The sequence below is a fragment of the Sapajus apella genome, unplaced genomic scaffold, assembly GCF_009761245.1.
Source record: "Sapajus apella isolate SASKATOON/1434 unplaced genomic scaffold, GSC_monkey_1.0 scaffold109, whole genome shotgun sequence".
NCBI lineage: Eukaryota > Metazoa > Chordata > Mammalia > Primates > Cebidae > Sapajus > Sapajus apella.
In genome coordinates, this window is record NW_022437049.1 from 4,495,667 (window position 1) to 4,518,176 (window position 22,510).

General features: G+C 40.8%; 1 pseudogene; it reads right to left on the minus strand.

Moving 5' to 3' along the window:
• The window catches only part of LOC116537372, a 37,076-nt pseudogene extending 14,866 nt beyond the window's left edge, over positions 1 to 22,210 (minus strand).
• Positions 22,211 to 22,510: the final 300 nt, after the last annotated feature.

Sequence of the window (22,510 nt, forward strand, 5' to 3'; positions counted from 1 at the left end):
GATGTGGCTATTTTGATTTGGTCACATCAAAATAGGCGCCTCAAAATAGCTTATATTTTATACCAAATTATTTATTAAATATCATTTTTTATTCTCTAGTAATAGATATCTCAGAACCCTGTCCCATTCCTGGGCTTGACCTGATTGCATTTCTAAAATGTGCTCAGAAATGGAATAAAGATAGGAATGAAGTTTGTGTGTAGTTATGTTAATTGCTACTTCAACAAGTTTCTTAACATTAAGTTGTTTTCTAGGGCTGTCAGCATGTCTTCAAAATGGCTGCATCAAAATATCATGTGTCTAATTTCTACATAGTCATATGAGTAATAACAATGTGCCAAATATAAGAGCTATCTCTCCAGAGCAAGAAGAGCACCCCTCCGTCAATGCACACTACTTTCTAGGTAGACAGAATTGAATGTATAAACAGCTTATGTCTCCAGATACTCAACTAGTTAAGAAACTCTTCATTATGTAACCATCATTCAGCCTATGTGTATCTATATTGTCCATAGGGATAGTTTGGGGATGACTTCTTGAAATCTCAACCCAGGAAACTGTGTTGACATCCCATGGTAACTTTTCAACACAGAAACAAAGTTAGTTTGGTAAAGCTTATTTTATAAGAATTCTGTTGGCACAAGTAATTTTGTTTAGTAGTTATCTTTTAAATATTAAAATATATTTAAACTTTTAAAATTTTGCTGGGCATTGATATTTTACAATGTTATGTAGCACACATATTCCATGCTTTAAAAAAAAATTGGAGCATATTCCTGTCTCCCTAATCCTACAGTTCTCCCTGCAGCTGCTCTAGTCCACACCTCTCTTTGGTGAAGTAGGATGAAAGTCATTCACTTGGTTCTGTGGACTTGAATTCATTTAGAGAGGCTAGGTGTTTTCTTATTGTCTTCTTGCCTATCTCAGGTTTGAATTTCCTACTAACCATATTTGTTCTAGCCATCCCAGTTTGAAGGTTGCTTTCCTTGATAGAGAAGTGATATAGAAGTTGAATTGTCCTGTTTCTCTCTGTTTGCTTTCAATATGACACCATTTGCCCCCAAGCAGTGGGCTGATTCATTCCTCATTCTTTTTTCTTTGCTGAAGCCAGTGGAATCCCCCCTTTTGGTGCTCTTACACTGTCCTGTGAAGCCTCAGTACAGCTTGGACTCCATTTTTTCCTAGTATTATATGGCTGGTTTGTATTGCTTTGTTATATATGCCTCCTTCCATTATTTCAGGCATTTCTTTAAAAATCTAAGATCATTAGAGAGCTCTTTGTAGAGCTATTTTTTAAAAAAAAACTTAGTTTTTTTCCTTCATGATCAGTGTCATTTGTTATTGTTCTGATTGAATTCTTTCCTGTGAAACTTCCTTCTTCTTTCAGCCATTTTAACTTTTATAGTGTCATTAGGAATCATACCTACCTTTTCTCTGAACTTTTAGAAACTATTTTTCCTAAGGCGTAGAGTTTATGTTTAATTTTGGGCAACACCTCCTTCTTCAGATCTTAGAATTTCTAAAATAATTATTCTTTATCCAAGTGTTTTTTTGAGTATGCTGTAGCAGGAAAGGCCACAAAACCTCTCGAACATCGAATTGGGAAGGAAGGGGTGATTTATTCGGCCCGGAGCTGAGGCGGCATAGTTCCCTAACAGCCAAGCTCCCCTAACAAAGAAAATACCTGCCCTTTTAAAGGCTCACAGCTCTAGAAATTCCATGTGAAAGGGTCTTGGGCTTACAACTCTAGAAATTACATGTGAAAGGGCCTTGGGCTTACAACTCTACAAATTACATGTGAAAGGGTCTTGATCCATGACGTAGGTGTGGCATACGTGACTTAGGTGGGGGTGTGATTGTGTTTAAGTAAAAACAATGCCTTCTGGAAAGATTCCTCCATACCATGCCTGCGATCTATAGGAGTGCGATTAAGGGTGGCACCCGAGTCTGCTAGCCTTAACTTCTCCTATTGAAATGCAATGTAGAAGTCTAGGGGGAAGGAGTCTTAGAAGCTTAAGAGGGTTAAGGGTCTCCTTCCTCAATACTAAGCTGATTGTGGCCAGTGTACTAATATTAAGGTGATGGATTATAGTTAAGAGATCAGATCTGTGTTCAGATCTCCACAGACCTGCTGATGATCTTTAAAAATCTACTTGACTTATCTGACTTCTCTAAGAGAGTTTTTTTAAAATGTAGTCAACTGTACAACTTTACAGGATTGCTGTTGAAACTGTAAATTATGTGAAATACCATTAGCTCCATAAATGGTAGCCATTATTATTACTGCCTCATGTTTTTGATATTTTGGGAAATTTCTTTGCCCTAATATTTGCACTAATATATGTGTAGAAGTTGGTAATATAGTATGAATAAGGTAAAGCTACAAGGGAGACATTAGGGTTGAAGTATAAATATATTGTTGGCAAATACATGCTGTGCAAATGGCTGGAACATTCTCTGTTCCCATTTCTTTATAGACAATCCCAATTCATGAGGTCATCACAAAAATTTAAATGAGTGGATATATGTAGTTGCTTAGACCATCACCTGGCACATATCCAGCACTTCATTTGGTCTTATTATTGACACGCTAAGGACTGGAATGTATGAACATGGGGTTGAGAATGCCAGCAGCACTAGCATTTTTATGTATGTAAGCCAGGATGTATGAAATAAAATTGAGAAATCCTTAGAGATAAAGAAGCCTATGGAAAATGAGCAAAAGAAAATCACTGAAAAGTGTTGATCAAAAAGTGTAGATTGATGTCATTCCATTGAGAAACATGAACATTTTTTGAGGTGACGGATTTAGAGTCATTATACTGTAGAAGACTGGACCATGAAGGCAGCTGAGCATCAACCATCAATTTTGGGGTGAATCTTGCTGAATTATTGGAGCCATTGTTTGAGCTGCCTATACATGTGCCCTCTATCCTTTTATGGAACTGGAGGTGTGTACCATTCTCCAAGATGGATTGTCATGTACATATGGATTGTGAAAGAAAAATAAATCTTGGGGCCCCAAAATCACCACGCTAAAGGGAAAGTGAACCTGGGAACTGCTTAGGGCAAGCCTGCCTCTCATTCTATTCGGTCATCCCTCTGCTTAATGAGACAAATGCATATCTGATGGCCCCTTTTGGAAAGGTGAATCAGAAACTCAAAAGAATGCAACCATTTGTCTCTCACCTACCTGTGATCTGGAAGCCCCCCCCTGCTTTGAATTGTCTCACCTTTCTGGACAGAACCAATATACATCTTACATATATTGATTGATGTCTTTAGTCTCCCTAAAGTGTATAAAACCAAGCTGTGCTCTGACCACCTTGGTCACATGTTGTCAGGAACCCCTGAGGCTGTGTCACATGCAGGCTTTCTCAACCTTGGCAAGATAAACCTTTTAAATTAACTGAGAGTGTCTCAGATATTTGGGGTTCACATATCGTAACAACAGAGGGATTCTGAGTGGAGATAATCTGATGACCTTTACTTTCACAACATAGTAATTTATGCACCCTGGTGCCTACCAAGTCCTTTGTCACATATGATCTTTCTAGATTTCCTTTGGCCCTGTCGATGTGGTATACTAAGCTAGGTTCCCCAAATTCCCAACCACGCCTACTTGTCAACATGGACTATAGTTAGAAGAAGCCCGCCAGTGCTGGACTAGCAGGATCTAAATCCTGCCTCTTCCATTTCCTCTCTGTTCTGTCTTGCCCAAGTTGATGTCATTTTAAAATGTGGATGGTGATAATACCCATCCATTAAATGTTTTGAGGATTAAATGAATTAATCTAGTACCTGGCACATAATAAGTGCTCAACAAAATTAGCTACTGTTTATCAAAGGCTGTCAAGGAATTGAGGATTATGAACTGAGAAACTTTTCTTTGTTCAAGAATTCCCCTTTCTGTCTTCCATAAATATTCTTGCATACCAAAAGTAATCTTTGAGGTCAATTTTTAGAAGATTTTTGTCTATCTAAACCAAGGTTCTATATAAGGTTGAGTCAATTCAGGATTCTGCTGGGTTTCAGAGCTGATTCAACCACCATTACCCCTTGGAAGCCCCTCCAGCTGTTCCACAGCGTGTAGTGATGTCCCTCTCTGGTTGTCCACTGCCCATTGGCCTAAGCTTTACATGCTACCAGTCATTTACATGATATTTTGTATTTCTTTCTCTTCGTTGCATCTGAATAAATCTTTTATTCTAGATTATTGAAGGCAATATCTAGAAGTCAGACTGGTTTTAAAAAAAATTATGAGTGAATTTATTTCTCTGTGTAATCCAAGGTTGGCCTATAAAGGAAAGATTGTGTGCTGTGATTTAAAAAAATGTCTAAGTGTTGAAATCAACTTGCCTGCATTTTAGGATTGGGTCCTCTCCTTATTTGTTCTACAGTTTTGTACAGGCTCTCTAAACTCTCGGGACCTTGATTTCTTCATCAGTAATATGAGAATCATTGAGAATATATATACACACACACACACACACACATACACACACACACATATATGTATATATATGTGTGTATGTATGTCTATATACAACTCCTTATCTATTCTATCAAAAAATGTCTCTGAGCAGGGGTTCTTTTTTTTTTTTCTCCCCATTTATTTATTTTATTGCATTTTAGGTTTTGGGGTACATGTGAAGAACATGCAAGATTGTTGCATAGGTACACACGTGGCAGTGTGATTTGCTGCCTTCCTCCCCATCACCTACATCTGGCATTTCTCCCCTTGCTATCTCTCCCCAGCTCCCCACCCCCCACCGTCCCTCCCCTATTTCCCCCCAACTGACCCCAGTGTGTAGTGCTCCCCTCCCTGTGTCCATGTGTTCTCATTGCTCAACACCCACCTATGAGTGAGAACATGCGGTGTTTGATCTTCTGCTCTTCTGTCAGTTTGCTGAGAATGATGGTTTCCAGGTTCATCCATGTCCCTACAAAGGACCCAAACTCATCGTTTTTGATGGCTGCATAATATTCCATGGTGTATATGTGCCACATTTTCCCTATCCAGTCTATCGTCGATGGGCATTTGGGTTGGTTCCAGGTCTTTGCTATTGTAAACACTGCTGAGCAGGGGTTCTTAACCTTGGGCACACACACCCAGACTTCAGGCTTCTATGAGCTCCCCAGATTTGAAGCCAAATCACTAATCTGTGCATTTCTTCTTTGGGGGGGAAGTTGACTGACAGCTTTCATTTTATGTATATCCCTGAACCCTCTTTCCCATGTTCTTTCTCAGCAAAAACAAAACCAAACCAAAATGAAAACCTTAAGAACCATATCTCCATGCTCCAGGCCAATTTCCACCCCAGCCATCAGGGTCTATCTTTGTATAATAACAATCTGGATGGAGCTGTGCCAGTGACTAGCCTATCCCCTCATGGACCAATATCTCCCCACAATCTCATCAGTTTTTGTTATCAACATGTGGTTCTTCCAGGCACAGTAGTATTTCAGGAAAAGGTGCAGAACATGCAGACATGACTCATCTAGCCTATCTTCAACTGTTCTTCAGGCTGACTGAGGCTCCTGCTGAGCACAGGTCTTGTGGAAACCCTGCTTTGGGCCCTGTGTGGACCCTACTAGGTATCCAAAGATGGCCATCTATCAGGCTTTCTCTGATTGAAAGTTTTCTGCCACGGTTCCCATCAAGAGTTCTGTTTTGCATAGGGAGATCATAGAGTGTCTCCACAGGGGTCCAAACCAACTTTCTTGGGAAAGGTCTGAGCCATTTCCACAGCTTGGTTATTCTCCCTCTGAGAAATATGGCCACACTGCAGCTCCTTTGGGCACTGAGTCTAATCCACAGTAGAATTTTCCTTCCTTCTTATCGTGGAGCACGTCCAAGCAAGCAGGTTCCCTGGGGAATGGTGGATAGAACTTGCATGCTGCCCTCTACTCATAGCCCCTTAATTCCACTTTCCCTGTCCCCTAAGCTTGTGGGATAGGAACCACCTAGCCACCTCGACCCATAATCATTTAATTGCCTGTTTCCTAAGCTCTTCTCTTTATAGGGAAACATCAAATAACACTCCCCTCTGCCATGTCTGATTCTTTATTTATGAAGATCCTGTTTCTCCTCTAATGTGCTTCTACACTGTCCCAGGCTTTGGAATGTCTATAAATGGCTCAAGAGCATTTGCTGACAATGCCTCATGCATGTGTTCTTCCTCTGGGCAGAGCCTATGTCACAGCCTTTAGACCCAGCTAGTTTCCTGTTGCATGGTACTTGTGGGGAAGGCAGTAGGAGACTGGTGTAGCCAAGTGACTCTATCTGAAGGCCCCTGTGATCTCTGAGCTCACGTACATCTTCACTTCCTTGATACTTTTTTGTCTTTCAGTCCCATGACAATAGCTTTCCTGGAGAAGTCCAGCTTTGATATCTGCACTGCTGACGTCTCCTCTGCTAATAAAAATGGCATAGTGAGTCTGGAGACAGTGAAGTGCCTTTTGTGTTCACTCCCATCCCTCCAACTGCTCCGTTCTTCTGCCTAGTTGCTTACTTAATATGAGAAGCTTAGCAGTGCTGGGCTCTGGAAGAGAGCAGGCAAATATGGCAATATAAAATGCTAACAACAGCAGATGGCAAGACAAGTTTCCTTTAGATTCAGATGAGCAGTTGTTTTTTTCTGGTGGGTTTTTATTATTAAATTTATTTTCATCATTTGGCTTGATAAGACTATCTTTGTACTTACTTATGATGTGCCAGAATAATCTTGCTTTCAGTATTTAAAACAAAGAGCTGTATATCATACCAATTATAAATACATCCAATGGCCCCATGTGTAATTGTCAACTCAGCCTTGTGTTTGGAGGGAGTGAATACTTATTTTATTCTGAAGAGTTGATAGAAGCCTAAAGCTTAAAAACTTACAAGAAATAATCACTTCTATGGCTTTTTTTCAGGGTCCAAAAAATATTGGGTCTTTAATTGATTTCAAACATATTATCCTTATCTTAGGCCCGGAGGTCCTGGATCTAAGCCCTATTTTACAACTATTCAAAGCTGGGACACTTATCTTAATGCCATCACTTCTACCCTTGTGGATTTTTTATTTTTTATTTCTAACTTTCAATAAGAGGACACAAAGGTCAGCAGTTTCTTTGGAATTTAAATTTAAATGATTCCTACTCTTTAAACCTGCCCTCCCGCCCCCCAAGGAAGAATTCGTCACCCCCATGATAGCAGCAGCAGCATCTCCACTATTGCTTGTCTTCCTTCTCTGCAGCTCTTGCCATCAATGTTGATTAATTTCATAAGTAGCAGAAATAGCATAATACAATATATTTCTGACAATTCCAGACCAGAAATCCTAGACTCACAAAATTCCAAGGTTACACGGGAAGACCAGGGAGTCATCTAACCCAATCCTCTGCTTTCCAGGAAAGAAATGTTGAAACCATACAGCAGGAATTTCTTTTCCAGTGAAATATCCTTTTTGGTGAGAGGGATAGGGAAAGAATAATGGACATCAACAGGAAGTTAAAATGAAATGGCTCTTCTCTTTTCACAGGATCTCTAGTTAGTAGTAAAGGACCATGAGTGCTGGGGGAAAAGGCCATCATAGATAATTTTGTGAACCCAGTGATAATCTTCCTGTTGAAGAGAGATGTGCCGTGAACCTGATTATTTTTCAAAGAACTGTCATTTTCCCAAGAGCTGGCATTTTCAGCCTCTTGAAGAGCACCAACCACTGTTATCACAGCTCAAACTTGAGCAATCAATCAGGGGTTTGAAACATTAAACTGGAATATATAATTTCAATAGGGATAATTTTAGCAAAATTCATCCTGAACTAAAACAGCTTTAGTCAGCCCAGCTTCAACAAGGGGGCCATTGCCTGCTTTTCTTGGCACTGACAGCCCCTCCTTGCCCTCACCCAACCTCTTCTACAGCCAGAGGAAAAGACACAGCAGGCCATGGCTTTATAATAAGATTTGGAGGGGCTAAGCTAGGTTGATTTACTAGGAGGTAGGTCAATGCCCAGGACGATGCCTACTGGGAAGCTGCAGGTTGTAGGTAGTGGTGTAACAGCCTGGGATGTGCCATCTAAATGTCTTCCCATATATCTGCCCACAGTAGAGTTTTTCTTCCCAGATAACACTTTCGTCTTCTATTGGAAGGTAAACCAAGACTTTATAAGCATTTTACAATGTCAGGATTTTTACTAGTCAATTTACAAGTATGTAGCATTTTTCTTCTTTGCTCTTTCCTCTCTTGCTTGCACACTATGTTCCTGGGGACTTTTCCTCTCTCTGGCAAGGAGCTACCGAAGAAGCTAGCCCAGCCCCTCCCAATCCTCCAAAAATATCAGATTAAACAGATACCTGTAGTCAGACTCAGTCAAGCCAAAGAACTTGCTTAATTGGTGATTTCTGCCGATGTCGTGGTGGTGGTGAAAAGGATGATACTGGGAATAATGATGATGCTAAATGACAAAGGCCATGGGTTTGAAGGAAGAGTGCTGTTTTAGCTGGTTTTAAAGTTTCTACACACTTAATTACAATTTAGGATTTTCATGTCCAGAGTGTGAATCAGGGTCCAGTTAAACAAATCAGGCTTGTTAGGTAATGACAGGAGACAATGGGTAGATGTCATTTGAAGCACCATGAGAGAAAGAGGGCTGAGAACGTAAAGCAATGTTTATGTAATATCCGCTACGCGCCAAGCTTGCTTACTCTTGCTCTCTCTCCGTCTCCCCACTCTATATATTGTTATATATGCAAAAGGCAGTAAAAAAACACCTAAAGACATAGAGCCTTTGATGACACCATTTAGGCTCTTGATTAAATGCTGTGAAATTCACTGTGTCTTTGGACTTTCTATTATGTGAATTAAATATCTCCTGTGTATTTTAATCCAAAGATCATAGATTTTATAAATGATAAAAACTGAGACTTTTAAGCCAGGTCTTTGACTTCAGGATGCAGTCTCTTTCTATGACAGCAAATGCTTTCCTAAATGATTAAAATAGTTAACTTTTATGCACAATGCAATACACACACACTTATGTGTATCACTCCATTTAATCATTTAATTATCATAACAAGTTTAGAATTGGTATCATTTCCATTTTATGTACAGGAATCGTGAACAAGAGCAGTTAGCTAATTTGAAATGATTGTTAGTTGCAAGGCCATGCACTTAAAAGGACTGAACACTTGGGTCAGGGTTGGGCCTTGAAAGACCCATGCCAACCAGGACAATCGCATGCCCTTCACCTTAGTGACTGATTTTAGTGACCCAGATCTAAGCCACTCATGGCATTCCCCTTGGCCCCAGAGAGTGGTTAAATAATAGGCAAGTGGTCCATTTAGGCAGAAAAAAACCACAGAGAGAGGCCTGTTTGAAAGGTTCTCAGAAAGAAGCATCTCTGTTTCTTTGCAATACTCTGGTTGGTGTAATATGCAGATGTGAAGCATGAAACCAATGCAGCCATTTGATCTTACAAGATAAGCCAAACTGGCAATGAAACTGACACTGTGGAAGACAGAGAAACGAGACCTAAAGACATAGGGCCTTTAATGACACCATTTAGGCTCTTGATTAAATACTCTGATTCTCACTGTGACTCTGGATTTTCCATTATGCGAATTAAATATCTCCTGTATAGTTTAACCCAAAGGTCATAAAACTTGTAAATGGTAAAACTGAGATTCTAAGCCACGTCATTGACTTCAGGATCCAATTCCTTTCTATGACAGCAAATGCTCTCCTAAGCGATTAAAATAATTAAATTTTATGCACAATGCAATAGAAAATTAACTTCAGCTCCTCAGCAGGGAAGTAATCTGATCAAAACAATGGGTGAGACAGATGGCTGTGATTTGGGTATTCAGAGTTAGCTGGGGAAGGACAGGAAGGAAGGCAGAGGAATTAAAGTCATTGTTGCATGTTCTAGGGATTTGCTACAACAAATTCATCCATGTCTTTGATAGTATTTGTTTGAGTACTTAGCCTGTGCTAGATACCAAGAACATAGTGTGACAAAATAGACATTCTCCCTGCTTATGTGAAGTTATAGTCAGTCTAGAGGAGGGGTTGTCAAGCCATGACCCATGGGCAGAATATTGCTGCTACTTGTTTTTGTAAATAACATTTTATTGGAACATAGTCATGGTCAATATTTTATGTATTATCTATGACTGCTTGGCTCTACAGTATCAGAGCTGTGTAGTTGCCACAGAGAATGTATGGCACACAGAGCCTAAGATATTTATTATCTGGCCCTTTACAGAAAAAGTTTGCTTATCATTAGAGAGAGGAGACAGACCATGATCAAATTGGCTACACGGCTTGTAAATATTGGGTGATATATATAATCACCCAATAGATAGGTAGATTATATCTATCACCCAATATTTAGATTGTTATAGATTATCGATTGGTATAGATCAGATCTGATGGTGATAACTGAAGTACATGTGGAAGAATGAGTTGAAGGGACTAATTTGGGTGGGGGAGTCTACTTCTTGGGGGAAGTGATATGTGAGTTGGGGTAATAAATGAGTAGGAATCAGCACTGTAAATGCTAGAGGAAGAGTATTCCTGGCAGGGTGTGTGAATCCTGGAGATGGGAAAGAGAACACTGGAATAGGTCAAGGAATTGAGAGAAGAGTGATGTGCCTTGAGCATAGTGAATATGAAGGAGTGTGTCAGGGGTGAGTCTGGGAGAAACCAGGTCAGATCATGGAGAATCTATCGGCCATGATATGCAGTCTGCATTTTCTCTACATGGAATAGAAAGTCGTCTCGCTCAGGAGAAGCTCAACTTGATCATTTATCTTTAATAAATAAGAAACTATATTTTGTTATTTTATATTCAGTATTTTTGGTCTGTTGTCTTTCAACAGTTTTGGCTCAGTAAATAAGAGTGAAATGAACAAAACTTTTTATAAAATATACAGTCAGCCCTCTGTATACATGTTTCTACATCCATGGATGCTACTAGCCATAAATTGAAAATATCTGAGAAAAGACAATAAAAAACAATAGTACAACAATAAAAATATTAATAAAGTACAGTAAAATAGTGACTTACAGAGCATTTACATTGTATTAGGTATTAGGTATACAGGAAGATTGCATAGGTTATATTCAAATACTATACCATTTTATATCAGAGACTTGAGCATCCTCAAATTTTGGTATCTTTGGAGATGGAGGGTGGGGATCCTGGAACCAATCCCCCTCCAATATGGGGGAACAACTGTAATTTTTATATCCCTATATATTTTTCAAGGAAAAGGGAACTACATTATGATGGACTTTTCTATCATGGGTAGATGTAAGTTAGGAAAGAATTTAGAGCATTGCAGGGGATGCTGATTAAGTGATGATACAGTGGCAGTTATAGAAAACACTCTCTAGACCATGCCCATGAAAAGAGGTGTACCTCTCTTTGTTGCTGCTATCTCTCACCCAACCTTTGATACTCAACCAATAAAGGGAGTGTAGAAGGATGGTGTCAAGGGAGGACCCTGACTTCTTAGAAACAGCAATGCTCTGTGTATGCTCAGGGTAGATGGCATTGGCTGGTCCACCTGGCCAAAGGCAGAAGGAAATCTACAGTGGGTCCAGAAGCAGCATGGCGGGATCAAGAGCATGGAGGTTGGCAGAATTGAATCCTCTTCTCTTCTCTCTTGAGACTCTCTCTTAGGGGGCCCCATGGCTCCATGCAGAATCTATAGGGAGATGAGCTACAAACTTCTATTTCCACCTTAGAGCTCTTTGTTTTAACCTTCTAACTTATATGTTCAACTGCTGCTTGGTTTGCTATCTTGGATGTCTCGAAGCAGTTTAAACTCAACACATCCTTAAGCCAAGTTGATAGAACAAGCTGCTACCTGCAGAGGTGGACAGCTCCCATCAGATGAGGCACCAAGATTGACTTTGCAACTCTTCAGCACCTCTCCTTCCCCTTTTCTCTGCCACTCATCTTGCCTATTATTGTGCTTTGACCCCCTCTATTAGCTGACTAAAAGCATTATTGGCATAATATCCCTTATTTTCATCCTGCTTCTTTTGGCTCCCTCTGGTCTGCTACTATTTAAGAAAAATCAGACTGCTCTGGTGTTTTTCTCAGACCACATCTACTGCTCTCAATAGACCTGATTACTGCCAAAAATTTAATGATTGCTCCTTTAGCAACTTCACAAGGTAGATTTTCTCCTACAGGTCCCTTCTGATACTTAAATTCCCCTCACATAATTCATCTCAAACTTTGGTCTTATAAAAGTTCAATGTTGACCCCACTTCAATACAGTGTCACTGCTGAAGTAATGACACTCTGATTGGCAAAACCTACTCTTGAGGAATGGAAAGAATATTGGGGCTCTCCTTGCTACAGTGGTCTGTTTTTCCTTTCTTTTTTTTTAAATTTATTTTATTGCATTTTAGGTTTTGGGGTACAAGTGATTTTTCTTAGTGACACAACTGCTTGCTTTTGAGAAATTGTTGAAACTCCACTTAAGAAATCTTCCCAATTGGAGAGAGGAAAAAATAAGTCTTATTCCTGTTGTGATAAATACCCAGAGTAGGAATAATATAGGTAGAAAGAGTGATCTCAGACTTACCTATGACCCTGTAGGATATCATGAATAATATAACTTCTGCTCTGGAAGCCCAACTAAACAGTTTACGTTTAGATTCATTAGCTGATGTTGTCATGAATAATTACGTAGGTCTTAATTTCCTCTTAGCCAGCCAAGGGGAAATTTATGCTGTAGCAAACACTTTTAGTTGTACCTAGGAAGAATAGTCTATAATTAGGCTAAAAAATGCCCCTTGGATCTCTAGAAGAGACTACTTGGAATTTGGGACATGTTTTCATTGCCTGGGTTTGGTAATCTAGGTCCCTGTCTTCAGGGCCTATTACAAGAACTAATAACCATTTTTGTTTCTGTTTCTGGTAATTGCCTTTCTTGCAGAGAGCTGGTGTATCTTGCTCAGAGTCGTAAATGCTACTGTGCAGCCACTGTCTTGTCAGATGATAAGCTACTTGTCCTTTAACAAAGGGAACAGGAGAGACAAACCTGGTCCCATGCCTATGAGGTATAGGCCACATGGGTGGTACAACCGCCTAACCAGCAAAAACTCAGCAATGGTGAAACGTGAACGTTCCAGATGAATATCTTGCAGCTTAACCTTATCTGCCCTTGGTCAAAAGAGGGGCCTGAGAATGAGAAAAGTACCCCTGATGGCAAGGAACTCACCCGGTCTTAGCCATTAGGCTATCACATTTCTAGGCACTTCCTGTCATTCACAGCTAGGCCGTGGTGTTCTCTTGTGGCACATAAACAATTTCAAAGCACACCGACATCAGGTAAGGCCTCTCAGACAGGACAAAAACAGGATCCAAAAGCATAATCGTCCTCAACACAAAAATGAGCAAACATCACCTCCTCCCGGATACCACAAGCCTGTGTTGTCATTACCAATCACAACTTCAGCTTCATTCAGCCATCTGCATTAAGAATTATGAAGATACGCAATTACAGAAATATCTTTGCTTCCGGAAAGCATTCAAAGCAGAGAAAACTCCCATTTCCTTGTATCATCTCCAAATCACCTAACAGAAGCCTGAATTCTCTAAGTCCCTTTTAACAGTCTCCTTCTGAGATCTTCTGTGCTTCCCCACTGTGTGCATTCTCTCTTGTTGCAACGAGTCAGTGTGCCCAATCTCATTCAGCTACAGGTCTGTACTCGCTGGCATTCAGCTGAAGGGGATCAACATCTTCTTGTACTATGTCACATCTTCGTAAATGTTACCATCATCTCTTCCATTCTAATAAATGTCCAGGGATCAAGAAGTCAGGCTTGACATCTTCCTCTTGACCCTATCCTCCATCAATCAAAAGTCCTAATGTTTTTACCACACAAATAGGTCTCATAACCACTTCCTCCTCTATGTCTCTAAAGTGACTTTAGTGGTCCAAGCTCCATGCATTCCTCATTTTAGCTACTGTAATAGTCTTTTAATTGGTCTTCCCGTAGCCCCTTGACTTTCTCCAACCTCTTGTTTTCCACACGGCAGCCAAAGTTTTTATTTCTAATGGGAAGCTGTAAAAGAGTCATTCTCATGTTGAAAGTGCTTTAACACTTCCAAGTGCTCTGAAAATAAAGACATGTTCACTTCACATGGCTGACAAGGCCACAAGAAGTCTGGCCCATTCTTGCCTTTGCAGCCTCATCTTATGCTACTCTTGCATCTTTCTATTCCATCCACATTGGCCTCTCATTTCCTTGAACACCACGTGCCTCTGGCTACAGTAGGGTCTTTGCACATGTCCTCTCTCTGGAAGTTCACTCTTCTCCTCCTTCAGTTAATAACTTAGATCTTAGTTCACCTGTGTCTTAGGGTGGCCTCCTTCACCAACCTGAGGAAATCAGTTCATGTTGTTTACAGCTCATCGCACCAAGCGCCTCTCTGTGGTAGCTCTTTTTAAAATTTGCATTGGTTTGATTCTTTGAGTAATATTTGTCTCCCACAGAAGACTCCTTGCTCTTCGTATGTGCTTAATAAATATTTTTGTAGTGAGTGACTAGTTTCTGTTCTTCTGCTGGTAAGCTGTCTCATTTTGAATGTGTTATTTAACCTTGTGTTTGTATTAGTCTGCAAAGGCTGCCCTAAGAAAATAGCACAAACTGGGTGGCTTAAACACGGACACTTATTTTCTCACAGGACTGTAAGCCAGAAGTCCAAGATTAAGGTACCTTCAGGGTTGCTTTCTGAAGAAGGTTTTCTTCCAGGCTTGTAGACGGTGCCTTCTCCCTAGGACTTCACATGGCCTTTTCTCTGCGCAGGTCAGGGGAGCCCTACAAGTGTCTATTCCTCTTCCTATAAAAACACAAGTCCTATTGAATTAAGGCCTTGCCATTATGACCTCATTTAACCTCATTTAATTACTTCCCTAAAGGTCCCATTCCAGATACAGTAAGTAACATTGGGAATTAAAGCTTCAACATGTGAATTTGCTCTGGGGAAACAGAATTCAGTCCATAACATCAAGCTTTAGATTTTTTGTCTATACCAGGGATAATTATGCAGCCCTGCTCCCAGGAAGATGTTTTAAGGGAAGAATTAGACAATGAATATGAAAGCTCCTTCAGATATAAAGTGCTAAGCCATGGAATGGGGTAGGAGTCCACTGTTTGACCAAGAAGGACTGTGATTAATGCCCTTTCAGTGTAGAAAACATTTATAGATAAAAAAGCCCACACTGGGATGAGGGTAGGAATTGTCTTAGTTCAACCTCAGAAACATTTTTCCCTAATAGGTAGAGTCAAGGTGTTTGATAATGAGCTGGGATTCTTGGAATTGTTAGTCCCCATGCCTGGGTGGTTCTTGCAGACATTCTATGGATTAGGAGGCTGGACCAGGGATCGTCTAAATTCTTTTCTCACTTGAAGCTTTGTTCCTTGTGCTGTGTTACAGCTTGTCTTTACCGCATCAGGAATGGGCCCTGAGCTAATCTAATTTGACCATAGATATAAGAAGTCAGCAAACTATTTCTGAAAAGGGCCAGATAGTAAATAAATATTTTAGCCTTCTCAAGCTGTGTGCTCTCTTTTGCAGCCGCTTAACCCTTCCGTTGTGGCACAAAAGCAGCTTTAGACACTACATAAACAAATAAGCGTGACTGAATTTCAAGAAAACCTTATCTACAGAAAGTGAATCCAAATCTCAAATGATTTTTATGTGTCACAACATAGTATTCTTCTTTTGATTTTTCTTTTCAATTATTTTAAAATGTAAAAATCAAAGGCTGGGTGCAGTGGCTTACGCCTGTAATCCCAGCACTTTGGGTGGCTGAGGCAGGCAGATCATGAGGTCAGGAGTTTGAGACCAGCCTGGCTAATATGGTGAAACCCTCTCTCTATTAAAGATACAAAATATAATTAGCCAAAGCTTCAAGTGAGAAAAGTGGCGTGCCTGTAGTCCCAGCTACTTGGGAGGCTGAGGCAGGAGAATTGCTTGAACCCAGGAGGCGGTGGTTGCAGTGAGCTGAGGTTGTGCCATTGCACTTCAGCCTGGGTGACGGGGCAAGACTCCATCTCAAAAAAAACAAAACAAAACAAAAAAAACAAACAAAAAAAACCATTCCTTCCTGGTGAGCCTACACATATGCAGTGAGTTGGAGTTGACCTAGGGCCATCATTGGCAAGTCTTTGATGTATATCATTAACTCAGAACCTGAAATATTATTAATTTCCTGGCTATCCTTAGACCACCAAGCTACCTTGATTTTTAGGCATGGTTGGAAAAATCGAATCTTCTCTAATTTGACTTACTGGCTAGACAGAACATTTACTTTATTGTTTCCATAAGTTTCATTTTACTGCTGGCTGTGAAAAAATTACTTATCCCTTTGCCAGGTTACAGCAGCTGACGCTAGGCTCTTAAGCCAAACCTGGCCTTTTCCACATTCCCTCTGCCTCTGGCCAATCCTAATTCTGCCATATTCTCGGAGTCCCTTAGCTGCTGCCAATGCCAAGCCCTCAACCTGTAAGCCAGCCTCTTCCAATAAGTATTTCCAACCTCTAGATTTTAAAAATACCCCAGAGCCATATATAGATTCAATTACAAAGCTTAGACATGCACCTAGAAGAAGAAAAGGGCAAAAATTGACTGATGTTCTACCAGCAACCCTTAGGTCACTTGGCAAGAATGACTCCATGTAATTTAAAGATTGTGTTAAATGACAGTGTTTCATTTTCCCAAAGATCCTTAAATTAGAGTGTACAAAGCCTTCTTCAAATGCCTGGTCAGGCATAATTCTGCCATGGATGTTTTTAGTGGTGGCAAATCATCTAGAGATCAGGTCAAGAGAAGTATTGAGCCTGAATCTCTGAATTTTCTCCTTGCTACTGAATGGTTATCTCTGTACTCAAACCGTCCTCTCCTTAATAGATATGAGACTGGTTAGAGAATGTCAAGATGCCTAGAAGTGACAACCTGTGGTTCATGATGTGTGCTGTGCTATGGAAAAAAAAGAGAATTGCTTCTAGCTGGCCAAGGCTAGGTAGAATATTCTGGTTGTAGAGCTTACATGTTGCAATTTGAGTCTCAGTGCTCTTCTAAAAAACTATCCAGCTTGTTTATTGATAAATTTTTATTTATTATAGCCCATGTTTAATGTTCTACAAAACAACCAATCACACAGCTGCATGCCCATATCCTGATTTTTAAAAGTGCCAACTTATGTTACCAATGTGTGTGTTCATCCCAGGTAGCACAGTTACAACAAATACCCGGAGAATTCCTCAAGCAACTCTTTTCGAGTCATAACTCTATTACTCATTCATTCATTCACTCTTTCATTTATTCCATCCAGCAATAATCCTGACTTACATATTGTTTACATTATTTTAACCGCGTTTCGGTCATCCACCCATTGGAAGAGATACTAGACACTGGGGATAAAAAAGAGAAACAGACATAGGCCCATGTTAAAAAAAATAGTATGCATATTTAGTTATGGGGGAGTAAGGCATTTACAAAATGTGTTATTTTGATGTGCAAAATGGCATAGCAGAGATATTGACCAAGAGCTTTAGGACTAGTCAGGAATGCAATGGAAGTTTGGAAGCAGGGTAGGTAATGGAAAGCTTCAGAGGTGGCATATGAACTGGGCTGTGAAGAATGAGTGGTCCACCAGGGAGAAGATGGGAAAGAACATTTTAGGCAAAGGAGACAGCACCCACCCCGTTACTATCCCCAGAACATGCTTTCTTTTCTACAACCAGGCTGAATCATATCCTCACCTGTAACTATCTCATTTCATTCGGCCTCTCCCCTTTCTTTGTATGCCTTTTCTCTCTAGGCTGATACACAATGAACTAGGAGTAACTAGTGGAAGACAAATATATAGGAAGGGGGTTAAAAGCCAAGCTAGCCTTTTTTACTTACAGTAATCGATAGGTTTCTAAGTAGAGACAAGTCGATGTGAGCAATATTTTAGAAGGGTTTGCATGGCCATGACATAACATGGTTTAGAGGGAAGAGGCTAGGTATTGAAGTCACCTGTGATGCTATGTTGGTGATGTTTGCATTCTGCTTCCCACAGAACTGTGCAGGCTATATTTTGAGTGAGCACCCAGCCCAAACTGGGCGTCTGGCCCCTGGTGGAGAAAATGTATCTGCATACCCAACGCTGGCTCTGATAACGACTGAGAATCAGGCAAGGATTTCGAGTAGAGGCTTAACTTGCAGCTCACTCAGCCCTTCTGAGCAGAGCCTGGAATTACTTAGCAGTCAGGGAAATTTGGCCAACGTGGCAGATGGGCAGGAACGACACTTCTGCTTGGCCTGAGGTTGAAAATGAGGTAGGCTGCCATCGTGCTGAGCAGGGACAGGGGAAAGCAGAAGCTCACAGGAAGGATGCAGTAAAAGCTGCCAAGGTGCATGTCAAGCAGGGCTAACAGAGTTCCAGAAGCCTGAGCCAGCAAGGAGTGATAAGTAGATACAAGGTTCCCTGCAGAACCCTGGCAGATAGAAGAGTGTTATCAGGAAATACCCTTTTCTCACCATGGCGGGGAAATTTGTTACTTGCCTGGTCCAGATATTTCAAAAGCTGCTTCCCTTGAAGGCAGAATCCAAATTAAGACGTCAGGTGATGGCAACTCTGCAACACTTCTGTTGAGCAGATAAATAGGCTCTAAAATGATTTGCAGATCCCTGGGAGACAGTGCAGAGAAGTGGGGGTCAGAAGAGCTGGTTCTTGCTCAGCTCATCCCTCCGTGTTCCTGTGACTTTGAACACGCCATTGAATGGCTGGACCTCGGTTGTCTAATGTATAAAAGAGGGAGTAGAAGATGCTAGCTAAATCACCTCTAAAATTTCTTTCATATTGCCATTCAAAGCATAGTGATTAAGTGTGTGTATTTTAAAGAAAGTAGCAAATTTAAAGTGATGGGAATATCCAAATCACTGTTAGTATTAACAAAAAATAGTACAACTCATTTGCAAAGCAATTTGGCAATCTATATTACAAGCCCTGAAAATGTTCACATTCATTGACTCAATAATTTCTCTCCTAGAAAACTATTGCAAAAAGTGTTCTGAAATTCAGAAAGAAAACAATGTGCTTTGTACTATGATTTTTTTATTTTTTAATTTTTTTATTGAGACAAAGTCTCACTCTGTTGCCCAGGCTGGAGTGCAGTGGCGTGATCTCGGCTCACAGCAACCTCTGCCTCCTGGGTTCAAGCGATTCTTCTGCCTCAGCCTCCCAAGTAGCTGGGACTACAGGCATGCACCACCATGTCCAGCTAATTTTTGTACTTTTAGTAGAGACAGGGTTTCAGCATATTGGCCAGGCTGGTCTGAAGCTCCTGACCTCATGGTCCGCCTGCCTCAGCCTCCCAAAGTGCTGGGATTACAGGCATAAGCCACACCCCCCGGTCTGTACTATGATTTTTTATGAGTCAAAAATTGTCCAGCAATTGTGGGGCAATGATTCATTGACATTCCATATGATGGATATTTTTTAGTCATTAAAAATGATTATCAAAGCATATTAAATGATGATTTTAAGTAGTAAATAGGGAAATTATTGAAGTAAATAGGGAAATGTTTATGTTGTAATATTTAGTTTTCAAAAAGCAGGATTCTAAGTCATGTAAAGACTAAGATCTCAATTATTTAAAAAGGCTTAAACAGACTGCAGGAAAATATTAATTTTAAATGTTTGAGATTATCATTTTAATTTTTTCTCATCGTTCTCTAATATTCTAATCAACTTGAATTACTTTTATTATAACAAAAACTGAAATAACTCAAGTTGATGATTATCAGTTGGTCATATATTAAGAAGCTGTCAGAAAAAAAAATAGAAATCACCACAATTACAGAGCTTCATTTGTTAATATAAAATGAAATTATATACCATGTAGCTCATTGGTTGATGGGTTACTAGAAAGCCTCCTACACTCATAGTCAAAAGCTCTAGATTTAAATTGTAGTTTTTACATAGTCTAGCTGTGTGGTCTTGAGTAATTTAGTCCTATCTCTGAATCTCAGGAATATTATCTGTAAAATGAAAATTCAAAAACATTTATTGAATATCTACCATGTGCTAAGTATTTGTGACATGCAATAGTGATATTGAGTTAAACAAAATAAGATTCATGTTAATAAAATATTCATCAATAAAAGACACATCAGTAGATGTCTTCATTGAGTCTTTGAAGTTGAGCAATGAGTGGGAGTTAGTAAAATGACACTATAGCTAGAGGAAAGAGCAAATCCATTATCAGGGACCTCCTGAAGTGTTTCATGCAGGGAAGTGGCCTGGTAGCATGGCATAACAGAGAAACCACGGCCATGGTGTCATAGGTCTGTGTTCAAGTCCTGACTTAGTCTCTTACTAGCTGTGTGACTTTGGGGAAGTTGCCCAACCTCTCTGTGCCCCAATTTTCTTCACCTTAAAGTGGAGATTCTGTTACCTATTTCTCATGAGTAGCGTGTGTAGAGACAACTTTTGTAAAGTACTTGATGAAGCCATGATCCATGTCTTCAATGATTATGTATTGAATGCCCAGTATGTGTTAAATGTGGCCACAGAGGCTGGGAATAAACAATAACAAGACAACTTCCTGTAATCTTCCATCTAAAATGTTATTGTCATTCATAATATAATGTTGTAATTGGAAAGAAATTCTTAGGATTTTCTATGTGCCATGTAGTGCCATCAGTTTCCATTACTGGTGTAATTTTCATATCAGATCATGGGGGAGGGAGACAAGAGATCACATATTGATGGAAAATGGTTCTCCCGGATACCCTGCTATGCCCTTCCACCTTCCTGCCCCATTGAGTCTCACTGAGGGGAGAACAGATGTTCCACTGATTGGCTGGGGTGAGGAGGATGGGCTACCGCAGCGGCCTCTGGGAAGTGGGATGCTCACAAACCCCTTCAGCCAATGATGGCTGTCACCCTGCCCAGAACTGGGGAGACAGAGGAAGAAAAAAAGACCCAGACAGCAAACTCCTTCCAGAGGGCTCTTTGAAAAGTGGGGTGGGGGAATAATTATGGCAAATGTCTGAGCAGCCACAGGAGGAGGTGAAGGGGAAGCAGAGGGGTGGTGGAGGGGAGAGTCTAGTTAATTATGGAACAGATGCCCAGCAGCACCTTGGGGTGAATGCATTAAGAATAAGGAACTGTCATCTCATTCTCCGCCTCAAATGTATTCACAGGCTCTTGTGGCACCCAGCTGGGGCTGGTTTAGTGTGGGTTTTGCCTCAGTTGGAGAGATGTGCAAGTTCAAAGCCTTCTCCTTATTTCCAAATGGGCTCTCCCTCTGGCCTTCTCTGTCTTCCTTCCCCTCTCCGCCTCGCCATTGTGACTCTCCGCACACCCCACTGTGCTGCCTCTGCCTGCAGATGACTTTCATTGTTTTGCCTGTACTCATTCAGGAAAGTGCCCTCCAGACCTTCAGGCAAATAGGAGGAGGGGGCTGGGGCTTCCAGGCATCCTCTGCCTTCCCAGGTCTCACCTCTGCTCCATGGCCTGCCCATGGCCGGGAGCCAAGTCCAGCCAGCAGGGTCCTCTTGCAGAGGATGCCTGAGGGAAGGCTTCAAAGCCTTGCACTGTAGACCTGGGGCTTCTGCTTGCAGCCTAGAGATATGTAAATCAGGCAGCAGGGACACAAAGAGCAGAGGCCCTCATTCTGTTTGCCTTACACTGCTGTTTCCTACCCAGATACTGCTTGGTTTGTATCCCAGCCCCAGGGTCTTGGGGCCTGAGGCCGAGCGTGGAAAACAAGGCTGGAACTGGGTTGTCCTGGGTTCTCCTTTACTGCCCTGCAGTGTCTTTCCCACATTTTCCCCAACTGCATTCTCTCAGGCTGCCAAATGGAGTTAAAACCTAAAAATCAGAAGAGGGAAATGCCTGGTATTGTCACCTGCTTTCCTTCCCTCAGCATTTTCAAATATGACTCACCTCACCAGGGGCCCAGCTCAATCCACCTTTGCTATGAAAAATGCTCTACCTCCACAGCGCCTCTCATCTCTCTCCCAGCTTTATTTGTCCCCAGGTGAGCACTGGCTTTTCCACTAACATTTTCTTCAGAAGATCCTTTCTCTCTCTGGCTAAATGGTAAATTTCTGAAAAAATCTATGCCCACTTCAGAGCCCACCCCCGACACATGGCAGACATGGCGCTCTGGGCACACACCCTCTCCAGTTTTGCGCATGTTCACCTATGGGTGACATTTATGGTTGGTCAGCAAATTAAAATGCCCTTCGTTATCAGGGAAGTCTATAATATCTAGCATGAGCATCAAGAAAAATTGGATGGGAAGACCAATAGGTGATAATTTTTCCTGCACAAATAAAATGAATACTATTAGGGTTCAATAATTTTATTGATTACTGGTGGTAATCCATACAGGTCTTCGGCAACCTCAATTCTTGCCTCGTCATAAGAAAGAATTTGACTGAGGGGCATAAGGCAGAAAAAGAGATCAAGGCAAGTTTCAGCGCAGGAGTGGAAG